The sequence below is a fragment of the Melanerpes formicivorus genome, unplaced genomic scaffold, assembly GCF_026170545.1.
Source record: "Melanerpes formicivorus ecotype bairdi unplaced genomic scaffold, bMelFor1.0.p_v2 SCAF_48, whole genome shotgun sequence".
Taxonomy (NCBI): Eukaryota; Metazoa; Chordata; class Aves; order Piciformes; family Picidae; genus Melanerpes; species Melanerpes formicivorus.
In genome coordinates, this window is record NW_027142400.1 from 2,274,993 (window position 1) to 2,287,506 (window position 12,514).

General features: G+C 39.9%; 1 non-coding gene across 1 annotated transcript; it reads left to right on the plus strand.

Moving 5' to 3' along the window:
* Window positions 1–12,417: 12,417 nt before the first annotated feature.
* Window positions 12,418–12,491, plus strand: TRNAI-AAU (transfer RNA isoleucine (anticodon AAU)). The gene has a single exon. It is a non-coding gene; the product is annotated as a tRNA-Ile (tRNA).
* The last annotated feature ends 23 nt before the right edge of the window (window positions 12,492–12,514 follow it).

Here is a 12,514-nt window from a genome sequence, read left to right on the forward strand (position 1 = left end):
ATTAATAATTATGGGAACACATACTTACTGCTTGAACTTGTTGAGAGTTTTGTTAGCAGCAGTACCTGTAACTTCATAGATTTTTTGAGATTTGGTCCAGCTCATTAGACCTGGGAAAAGAGAGCGAAAACTGCAAGATAAGAGATGGCACTAGCACTAGAGAAGACACACAAAACTAGTTTAAGTGGCATAGCTGCCACAGCAGTGAAAAAGTTTTCATTTATGAAGATACATTGTGGAATTATTCATTTATGTACAATTTAATACCAACCAACAGCTGAAGGATAACATGAGCAACAGCTCAATACAACTGTATCTTTGTATGGAAAGAGTAGTTTGAGTTACTAAACACAAACCTGTAGTTGCTTTTTCCTCACAGGTTTGGGATTAAATATTTAAAAAAACACCCGAAAACCAACATTCCTCCTGGTGAAAGGCAATGGATATAGGATTGTGTTTTCTGCTAGTGAAGTGGTAGATCCCAGAAGACAATGTGCTTTCCTCATTAAATTGCAGTCAAGCAGACCCTCTTGCTGTGTATGCACAGAAAGGTATATAAGAAACACTCCATTCCTAACACACAGGTTCTCTGCAAACAGCAATACTGGACAGACAGTAGTTTGAACTGCAGTCCTGGGATTGATTCTCAGTTAATGTAAAACTTGCATAGAGTCCTTAAAAACAATGTCATCACAACAGAACAATCTGACTTAACAAGTTAAGTCTGCTAACATTTGTTTCTTGCACATCTTGTTTTTTCCATATTAGCAGAACATTTCCTTGGGTTTATAAATTAAAAAAACACTTCAGTAGCACCACATGATTCTGGAAAGCAAAACACTCATCCCCCCTCTTTGTAGGTGGAGGAAATTCTTTTAACTGTTTGCAAATTCAGCCAAACAGCTGGCTGCACACTTCTCCGAATGTCTTCATAAAGCTTTGAGTAAAGGAAGGAGAGAAAAGGATCTGATTCATGTTGTGCAGCTATTCCAAGACAAGAAGTTGGCAGTAGCTTCTGTGTGAACTACAAAAATGTACTGTCTCTAAATGTAAAACTGTAAACTAGTGAAGAGCAGCACAATCCCCAAAATAATGTAATCCAGGAACCATGATTTATAAGGAACAGAAAAAGTGAGACCAAGATTTGAAAGACAAGCACGGCTGAGCAAAAGATTACAAATTCATAACACAGTGCGGTGTAAAGCATAAAGACTTATGCATTCAACAGCACAAACTGCAAAATGAACTTTAAGAGAAACAAATCTGTACAGAAATTCCTTTAAAAAAGATACAGTCTTGCTAAGCTAATTTGCCAATTTCCAAGAAACAGCCCTCATTTCTTTCTGAGCACATATATGGGGTCTCTGAAAATGTGCAGTAGTTGCAATCAATGAAATGTTACATTCACCTAGAATTATGAAAAAATATCTATAAGGTATTTTCCCTTAAGAAAACTGGCTTGCAGTTTGTAATCTTGCTGAATTTCAAAGACCATCTGATTCAAAATTAAATGGAAAACCATGGTATTTTTAAACCTTTTGGTCCCAATTTACTTTGCAGGAGAACTGCTGCGTTTGGGATTTTTCTGTTAACGGTTTTCTGACTGAAGCAGAACTGTTTCTACAAGTTAGCAGGCAAAGCATAAGGGCTGTCATTTAACATGATGGTGATGGCAGCAGCTGCACTTGCCATGTGAAGGAGGAGGAAAGAAGCAAAGCAAATGTTACCACTCCTGGATGCATATCAGAGACAGCAGCGTGGGAGGAGAATAAAGAACTGCTGCTGTTGCTAGGGCACAAAGATATTGGAGGAATACTCATGGTGGTTATTTTTCCTCTTTTTTCCCTTGAAGACCAGTGACAATTTTAAATTTTTTTTAGTTATAGTTTCGTCATCATTGAAAGGATTAAAGAACTCTAATCCAGGTTTTCCTGAACTCTTCCTTCATCAGAATTAGACTTTAAAATATTCCAGACATAAGGTCCCAGCATAGGGATCTTCAACACACTATATTATAAGTCAGAGTAGTAAGTCAGAGGCAGTACCTTCTCTGATCTCCTCTGTTATTGCAGAATAGTAACACAAAAAAGAGAAAACTTGTACCATCAAGTGCAACAAGATTGAGGACAGTCAGCAATGTTCATGACAGGAAACGAACCATACTCTGTGTTCCGAGATAAAGCACAGAAAAGATCTTTATACCACTCAAATATTAAGCCAATGGGAATAATAAAACCCAAACCAAAGAACAAAACAACTACTGTTTTAAAAAAAAAAAAAAAGCTTGTAAATAATAATTGTTGGTACTACACTCTCTTGAACATCCCACTGCTTTACCACCAACTTGCCATAGGGTGAAAGGAGTGCCAGACAGGACAGGAATGCTGCCTCATGAATCCCCCAGACTAATAACAGGGGACGCTTCCATGAAACTTTTGATTTTCTTGATCAATAATAAAACCCCTCCACTCAACACTGTACCTTGTGATTTCATAGAAAACACAGCCAGCACTCCACATGCCTATTTTGTAATCATCGTGACCTTTTGCAAGTAAGCACTGAGGTGCTTAGTGTCAGTGTATGGAGATACATTCCATACGTGGCTGCTTAGAACAGATACTCCTACAAAATCAAATTCTCCTAACCTCAGGGTAATTTGCTGAAAACCAAAACATTTTGACAAATTATAAACAGTGAAATACTCAAACGAAGATTTTTCTTAAATGTGTGAAGTTGTCATTGTAAAAGAAACCACAGAACAAAGTTTCAGAAATCCCAGGGGTTGCACTATAGCAGCAAAACTGTATTTAAATAGGAAGTAGCTCCAGGCTTGACAATATCTGTGCCCCATAACGTGCAAATACCATCCTATACATCATTAAAAGAAAGAACTGACAGTTAAATGAAAAGCATGTGGAACATTACTGAAGGAAAGACTGCTAAATAGGACATCTGGATTAAGTTATTTTCTTACGAGTTCTTGTGTTTAGCAGTGATAAAGTAGGTGGCTTTGGCTTATTTTTGTAATGGCTTCTCTGGTACACTTCTAAGACTTGAAAGGAAAAACTAACTGCAGAAAATTAAGTTTCATAAACAGAATTCTGAAATCCTTGCTTTTCAGATGTGAAAAAATATTCTGACATGTTCAGAAGGACAGATTTCAATGAAGAAATCTGAAAGCTAATACCTTTTGGTCATTTTGTCTGAATAACTTCCACTAAAGGTAGGAACTGAACGTAGAAAGAGCTGCAGAACTAAACCCTGTCACTTGCTTCTAGGTTAACACAAAGGGAAAATATACATGTGTAGAGGACAGAGGATAAAAACGGGTGCAGGACTGAACACATGCAGTCTGTAATGCATGAGATTCATCTCAGGTTTTAGCCAATAACTAACTTGCTTGTTCATTTCTCTGTCAGGAACACGGCATTAGGGGTAAATGTTTATACATTTTTTAAAAGCTTTCATGAAAGAACCATAACCTCAAAGTAAAGAGAAAGATGCTGATGTATTCCATTTTCAGTTAAATACTCTCACTTAAAATTAATTACCTTACCTAATACGTTTTCTGGGTTCACACCTCTGTGAAATATCCCATTTCTGTACCAATATAAACACATCAGAGAGAAGAGTTCAGTAAAAATGTTATCAACCCTTCCAGTTAATTGTAAAAGAAAAAAATATCTTCTTCAAACTTATCAACAGCATAGGAAAAAAAAAAAAATTAATTTTGTCCCCACAGTGAGACAGCAGCTACAGACATGAGAAAGGGGAAAGGGCAAGTCCAGGAAGGGGAGGCCAGGCTTTCTGCTTTTGCTTTCACTAGAGCCACCCACTCCAGGAGGGCTTTCCTGCAGCAGGTACTAGAACTCCTCGGGGGTGCTGGCAGCAATATGGCAGCAGTATGGGCTACCTGCTTGCTGCCTTCCAGGGCTGAGCAGTGGCCTCTTTTCCTCCCTGCATCAGTCTGCTGCCCCAGAGAACTGCATGTCTCTGCTTAGAGATGACCCTGAAATAACTATATGAGACATGTACTGTAAAGCTGTTGCTGAACCAGGTCTCTTTTCTATGTATATAATCAGGAGATTTGCATAACTGGTACATGTACTTTTTTTCTTTAGGTAATGGCTCTCTCCTTCCTGGAATTACATTTCAACTGTACAAATTCTTTTAAGCAAATAACAGCATAGAAAATAAACAAATAAATAAAATCACTGTTCAGCTTCCGATAATGACACTGTTTCTGCTATTTACAGCTAGTTTTATAATCCATTTTCCATTCAATTTCAGACATAATTTAGATTTCAGTATGCACCAGAACAATTCAACTAACAACTGTCAGTTGAACAGTCTGTATTCTGCCTTAGCTTTTGCTGCATGTTTTTCTTCCAGTATGTTTCCCCAATTCTAACAGAACTACAGTATTTCTCCCCTAAACTTCTAATGTCCTCTTTAAACAAAGTACATGTCCTTCAGATTCAAGATTCATACCAAACACCTCAAATTACAGCAACACTTAAATGACTGTGATTTGCATTTGACTTACAACTTAAAGGTTACTTTATGTAATTAGCTTGTTATTGCTGTTGCACAATAATGAGAACTATAAAATGTATCTGTTTTTCAGAGCCATTCAGTAACAACTCTGCTTTCTTCTTTTATAGGCCTCAAAGGCCTTTTAATCTTGCTGTAATGCCTTTATGTAACACTACAGTGTCATCAACAGAGGGAGAAATGATCACATTTTTGAAAAACAAAGCAGGTACTGATCTGCCTGATGACAGTAGTATGAGTAATTGGCTGGGGAGAAGAAGGGAGATTAGCAGGACACTAACTCATTGAGGCTGCGAGTCCAAGCAGCCCAGCAGGACTTGTGTTCCTAACTGATTACAGCACTCCTCCAGTCTACCACATAATCCACTGAGCAGGATTAGATAACAAAGCACTTGAGATGGAGTGCCATTTACATCAGGAATTGTAGTATTATTACCCCAGCAGAGATAAAGGATGTTTGTGACATCAGGATTTTTTTGTCATTATAGTAGAAAAGATGTTATAAAATCATAGAATCACAGACACGTTAATTAATTCAATCAGGTTGGAAAAGACCCTCAGGATCACCAAGTCCAAATGATAAACGTACTCTACATAGTTCATCCCCAAACCATATCCCCAAGCACCACATCCAAATGACCTTTAAACACATCCAGGGTTGGTGACTCAATGATGTCCCTGGGCTGCGCATTCCAATGCCTGACCACTCTTGCCATGAAAAAATTTTTCCTGATGTCCAGTCTAAACCTACCCAGTCGCAGCTTGAGGCCATTCCCTCTTGTTCTATCACTAATTACCTGGGAGAAGAGACCAGCACCACCCTCTCTACAGTGTCCTTTCAGGTAGTTGTAGAGAGCAATGAGGTCTCCCCTCAGCCTCCTCTTTTTCAAACTAAACAGCCCCAGCTCCTTCGGTCACTCTTCATAAAGTTTATTCTCCAGGCCCTTCACCAGCTTCCTTGCCCTACTCTGCACTTGCTCCAGCACCTCCACATCTCTCTTGTATTGAGGTGCACAAAACTGGACACAATACTCAAAGTGTGGCCTCACCAGAATTGAGTACAAGGGGACAATCACCTCCCTACATCCTGCTGGACACAGCATTTCTAATACAGAAATTCTGGGGAGGAAGCAGGAAACAAAGAACTTTGTGCACTGTTTTGGATCTGAACGTGACACACATGCCTTTTCACAGCCAACTTCAACATGAAAACAGTATTTTCCAGTTTGAAACTAGGAGAAATAACTTGTACGGGCAGGTTCTATTTAGAACACTGCTGCCTGTAGCTGAAAGAGTTAATTTTATCAAAAGAACTTGTCAGTCAATTTATCAAAGGGCTAAAGGCCTAGAAAATATTTTAAACATGCTACATGAAAAAGTCTGTGTGCTATACCCTATTACTGTGTCCTACCACTGAATTGCACACCATCTGCCCTTGACACAGTTAAGCAGTTAGACTACTCCTTTGATCATAAACTGGACAAATTGGTCACTTGTAAATGGACCCACAGTTCTCTAACTACACAAGAGAGAATCAAAAGCCACACCATTTGAAGATATTTGAATTTTGTTTTTTTTTCTTTTTTTAAGTTATAGTCTTTGAAGCTCTGAGTTACTTGTGAAACCAGCACAAGTATATTCAGTGCATTTGGAAAGACAGAAATCAACTGTTTAGTCCTCGTTCTTCTTGTTTCACCCTTGATCCACTGGCCAGGCAATATTTCATACAGTGGAAGACATCGGCAGAGTACTGAGGGAAACGACCACAATACCAAACCGAAAGGCTCTGCATTAATCATCATCAGGGTTCCTTTTCTGTAGTACATGCAAACCTTTTTAATAGATGTGTATTCAAAAACTTCACTTGGTCTTAATTTCATATTTCTCCAGTGAATGTAAATAGTGTTTGTAGTGCTACAATAGCTATGCATACCTTTCCAAGTGTTGCACCATGTGTTTGTTTACATGCATAGTACTTTTCATCCCCAAGACTCAGCATCTTCAGAGTTCCCTCTTCTACCTTACCAATAGGTTTATATTCTAAAACCAAAAATATGTTGTTTTGATATGTCAAAAGGAGAAATGCTGAGGACTACACATCAACCTATACGTGATTTGCTAAATTCTAATGGAAATGTTTTAAAGGGGGGTTTGTTAACATGCAAGACACTGATTTGTATCTTAGACAATAAACTACTGTCTCCTTGCTCAGAGATATGATGCCTCTGCACACAGCACTTTATTCCTCTTTTCTGCTGCAGCACAGTAGTAACTCATACCTGAACTTATTCTTTACTTCTCTCACCAAAAAAACCCTTTATTTACATTGTACTGAAAATATAAGATTATCTTGAAAAATGTCTTGTCCTTGTTCCATCATGGGGGTTCTGGTTGCTTTGGTGGTGTTATTTTCTTTTTGGGTTTGGTGGGGCTTTTAATATTTATTTTTTTTCCCCCCAAGCAAGGCAGTTTCTGGTTTTTATAGCTTTATTCCCATACTAAACTCAGATATTAGTTTTGCACTAAGCCAAAAGTAATGCTTTGCTTTAATAATAAAATGCACTGAATAGAAAGATGTGAAAAATCAGTCAATCTGCAGGATGTTAAGAGATGAAGGCGATAATGAAGAGAGCTTTATTTATATCCATTTCTGAATCTTATCCTAATTTTCCTCAGAACTGACGTTTCTTTTCTTTCCTCCTTTATTCTCCTTCAGCTTTGTGATTAACTGTTCCTTGCCAATCCCACTGCCTGTTTCCCTTTATTTTTAGCACCTACGGATTCTATCCCTGGTAATTCTTCCAGTAATTTTATCTGAGCTAAACCAAATTCTGGTGAGCTTTATGCTGCTGTTTCTTAAATAATAAGATTACGTCAAAAGTAAGATCCAAACCCAGTCATTTCGAGGGAGGCAGAGCAAGGAAAGCTTTTTTATCATATTCAGCCCTTTATGGGACTTAGAAAAACTGTAGGAGTCTTAAGGTATGTTGACAGAAATAAATTCAGTTAGGTGTAGTTGCCTGTATTAGTTACTGTAACAACAATTCCTGACAGAATCAGCCTGTGACAATCACCACTCCCCTATACACCTTTCCCAGCCTGATGTCAATACTCCTTCTAAGGTCATTCCTCAAGCACTTTCTGTCCTATTGCCTTGTTTTGGAAAATCAAAGAATTTATTAGCATAGATGTGAGCCATTTCATGCCAGTTGCTCTTTGTATCCAAAAAGATTTCAAGATATATTTAATTTACAAGTAGAAATACAGCCTCACGGTGGAAAAAGCCTGCCAAGGCATTTTGCAGGGGGAAAAGTTACTCAGGCAGGGAGATTCTAACATTGCCTTCCAACTAGCAATCAACTTGTGTTGCCTTATCTCTTTTTTCCTCCTCAACTCTCATATTTATGTTAAAACAAAACAAAGAAAAGGTCTTTTCTTGTGATGCAAATGCTTATATTTTAATTACTAGAAACTTCCCCCTTGCAAATCTTTCTTTCTCCAATATGGTATCAGCACTTCCATGAGAGTTATCAGTAACTCTTCTCATTTTAATCACCTGCTGCTTAGGTTTTCTGATCATTATCCACTATGCCAGATCATAAACTAATTAGGCCATCTAAATAACAGGAAAGAGCAGGAGGAGGTTCTTCACCATGAGAGTGGTGAAGCCCTGGAATGGGTTGTCCAGGGAGGTGGTTGAGGCTCCGTCCCTGGAGGTGTTTAAGACCAGGCTGGATGAGGCTCTGGCCAGCCTGATCTAGTGTGGGGTGTCCTTGCCCATGGCAGGGGGGTTGGAACTAGATGATCCTTGTGGTACCTTCCAACCCTGACTGATACTATGATACTTTAAAATCAGTGCCACTGTCTAATATGCCCTACAGGCATACAGAACTATTTTAAAAGAAAAAACATAATTTGAAAATCATTATGGATAAAGGATGCCATCTCTAACAGAGCCTTCAAATTCAGGAAAAGATCATATGACTGTTTAACTCATATGGCTATCACTTGCCAACTGATTGATTAGTGCCTTAACCAAGGTGATCCCTAGATCACAGCAAGTTATACATTTTAGCAGCAAAAATCACTCTTTGCACTGTGCTCTTTATCCCTACCCTAAGTTTAATTATTTCTAAGTGGCTAAATATAAGATACAGGTTGTAAAATCAGAATACTTAAATCCCACCCTTATAGAATTCCAAACAAAAAGTGTCACTGGATATATTTTTGTCGCAATTGATACTCTCAAATCAGTCAGATACATGCTGGCTATATGTTCATATAACGTCAGAGTCATACCCTGTGGCAAAAATACCTGAGGCATTAAAAAACCAAGGCAGCTATTTGTTGATCTACTCTTTGACTCTGATAAATGGCAATCTCATATTTTGTTTCTCTTAATAAATGTCTAAATTGATTCTGTGGCATTAAAAAGAATAATCTAATCACATGATCTGAAAACAAAATCTTAAAATCTATGGTATACCTGCCATAGGTGTTAATAAACTGAAGTACTTAGGCAGAGAATCACAAGGAAAACATTACTGTACAAATTTATTGAAAACACTTTTAGATATCTGGAGAAGTCAGATAGAATAAGTATTTTGCTCCTACAAAGGAAGTCCAGATTACAGTGGAAGGACTAAATGATTGTTTTTTAAACCAAAGAGTTGTAAGAGTGTAATAAGAGTTGTTTACATGCTTTAAAACATTCTTAGATCTAAAGATTGTTTTACATTTACGTGTGTAAGGTTTGTTAAGTTTTTCAATAGAGTGCTAAATATACAGAATAAAAATCCAACACATAACCTGCAACTGAGGCTTTAACCTGGCACTTAAGAGAGCCATCCAGTGAAAACAATGACAGCAAATACCTTAATAATTTCAACTGATTGATTAACGTATAGAATTAGAAATTAAAACTGCATAAAATCAATGGGTAAACTATCAACAAAATAGGTCACTTAAGATGAGAGAACCTTTCTCTTCGGAAGAAAACGAGAATGATCATGTGTATTGTTCAATGAGAAGCTGAAAAGAACTTAGAAGAATAACAACATATAAATTTATATTAAAAAAGAAGAAATAAAATGTAGACTTTCAATGCACTGACAGTTTAATACAAATTTTGAATTTGCATCCACAAGCCAAGATTTCTAGAGATTCTCAAAACTCCACTTCAGCACCATGTAAATGATCCTTCAAAAGTGAGCAGGTGGCAAGGAAAAACAACCATGGAAACAACTGACTTCAAACACACTCTTAAAGAGAACAATCAGGTCAAAGTGTGCCAGTTTTAAGCTATGAAACTTACTACAGCTACAAAACAAAACAAAACTAATTACCTTTTAGTTTACCTGAATCTGTGGTACTCAAAGAATGACAGAAGTGTTAAACATTTTATCAGCATTTCAAGACTGAAAATATGTAGGATGAAATTAAATAAACAGTGTTCTAACTACACTTGTATGTAACATTAAAGAATAAAGAAGAGTTGGTTAGCAACTCTTTCACTGCACCTATAACAAGCTAGGTATCCTTCCCTCCTCCCTGTTTCAACACACACAGACTTTCAGGCTTAGCATTGCTAGCAGAAAGGAAGATAAAGGTTAGGAAAATTGAATTAAATTCCATACAAATCAAAGAAGTACAAAAAGCATGGCAAAAGTTATTTGCAATTGTAGCAATCTGAACTAGCCCAACGACAAAAAAACAGCCATGGTAATCATTCAATAGAAAGACAGTTTGATGCACAAAAGACCACTTGGGGAATTAAGAACAACATAAATTAAAATTATGGGCGAGTGATAGAATTGAAAGACTACACCTATATTACTGTAATTAGAGAGCACAGAAAATCGATCATCATTGGCAGTTAATCCAATGCAAAATGACAGAAAAGATAGCACTATAATAGTCAGAAAAGAATATCATAAAAACCTGGAGCAGGTAGTGTGTTGCAGATGCCAAGTTGGTGAGAAAGAAAAAGCCACGACATTTAAATACAACATTGATGCAGGCAGGACAAGGAAAATAACCTAAAGACGAAGAAAGCAACAAGTAGTTCAGCTTGAGCCACAGTCACAAGATCTTGGCACATAACAATTGCATTCAGAAACATGCAAAATGTAAAGGATGTGACACGGGGTGATTTGAAGAATGATGCTAAGTAACAGAAGGAAAGGCTTGCAGAAGAAATAACGAGAAACTTAGCAATTTCTGAGAAAGTACTTGGAGAGACCAGGCTATTGCTTCACGAGAGTCGGAAAAACATTTACACTGTAGAAGCCAGGACTGGCATGCAGAAGGACCGGCATTTACATATGCGGTCTCAGTAGGGAGCCCTAGGAGATGGCTGCAGTACCGGCATTTTCCAGAGACTGCAAAAGCACCTACCACTACCTCAGCCCGAGTCACCCCTCCGCAGCCCAACACCCCTGTCCTGTCTTGCCAGAGTCACCACTGATCATCGGCCTCCACAGAGGTTCCGGGGCCTACACCGTACCTTAGAAAGGGCCTTGTGCCCACGACTTCGGCACCAAGCAAGCCCATTGCTTTCTCCCGCGACCCCTTACTGTTCATCCTGCGGTCGCCTGTAGGTCCTGAGGTGACCGAGAGAGCGGCCGGTTCCCGTCCCGACCGTCGAGTACCCCCCGGCCCAGCCCTCCGCGCCATGTTGTATTCTCGTCACCCTGGCAACCGCGCAGGCTCCCGCTCCCCGCCCCGGCCCTGCCCTGTGGCGCGCGGACCCACAGGCCGCGCCGGCGCATTGCAGACTCCGGCCGGCGCGGAGCCAGTTTGGCGCACGCACAGGGGGCAGCCCGTGGGGTGGTCGGTTGCACTGCATCGCCGCCGGTGGTGGAGGCGCGGAATGGGCGAGGGTTTCGTTTACGCAGCGTGTGGCGGCCAAGCGCGTTCGCTTCGCCCCACTACGGACTTGGCCCTTTGGCTTTCACCCCTTCGCCTGTCTTGGTTTGTGTGGAGCCGTTCTCCCCCCCGCGCTCCACGAGACAGTCTTTACTGGGGCAGCGTTAGCGTTGAGCCTTACGTGGGCGAGAGGTTAATGCGTGCAGCTCTCGGACTAAAATGATGAGTGCTTTGTATATCGGTGGGTGGCCAGTCCCTTGTAAAGGCGCGGCCAGTGCCGGCCTTTGGTCTCTTCCAGCTCTCCTGCGAACTCAACTCCGTCTCCGGTGATCTCCTGATCCCTAGTGGTTTCCGTGTGCTGCTGCAGGTTTGAATTAGGCGGGCTTTACCGGTTTTATTTCTGGCTCCGTTGCCCAGCTGGCGCGAGGAGTAAATAGAGGCGAGGACCCGGGCGACGGCTTCGCTCCCTGCTAACCGTACTCTTACCGAGCCGGCCTCCCCCAAACCTGCCTTTTGTAGAGGTGTCGTCGCCGTGCCCTTTCTATTTGCTAAATATACATAATATATTTTAACGTAGGCTTCAAAGCTGAGATAGTGGTCTTAAACGCTACTTACATAGTAAAAAGCACAATATTAGGAAAAAGTGAATCATTTGTCCGTGCAAACTAAGATCTTAATGTATTAAAGAGCCAAAAGAGTAAATATCACAAAGATTTTGCTTAAACGAAACTGGAATTGTATATTCGAAATCCTGGGGGAAGTCATTGACTTAAGAGGCAGTTGTCATCCAGGCCCTGTATGTTTATAAGCGGGGCCGAGTGCTTTGGGGTAGAAGATCACTTTAGGATGTGCTCCCCCCTGTATGAGCCCGGCTCCTGGGGGTCCGGATTGCGAAGCGTCCCGCGTTCTGCCAGTCGGTTCTTACACCTGTCATAGTCATTATAAGGGCGTCGAGAAGCTGTTATTCAGTGCTAGCAGAAAAGTACTTAACAACGAGGCCGGTTAGCTCAGTTGGTTAGAGCGTGGTGCTAATAACGCCAAGGTCGCGGGTTCGATCCCCGTACGGGCCAGGATTACTTTTTTTTTTTTTTTT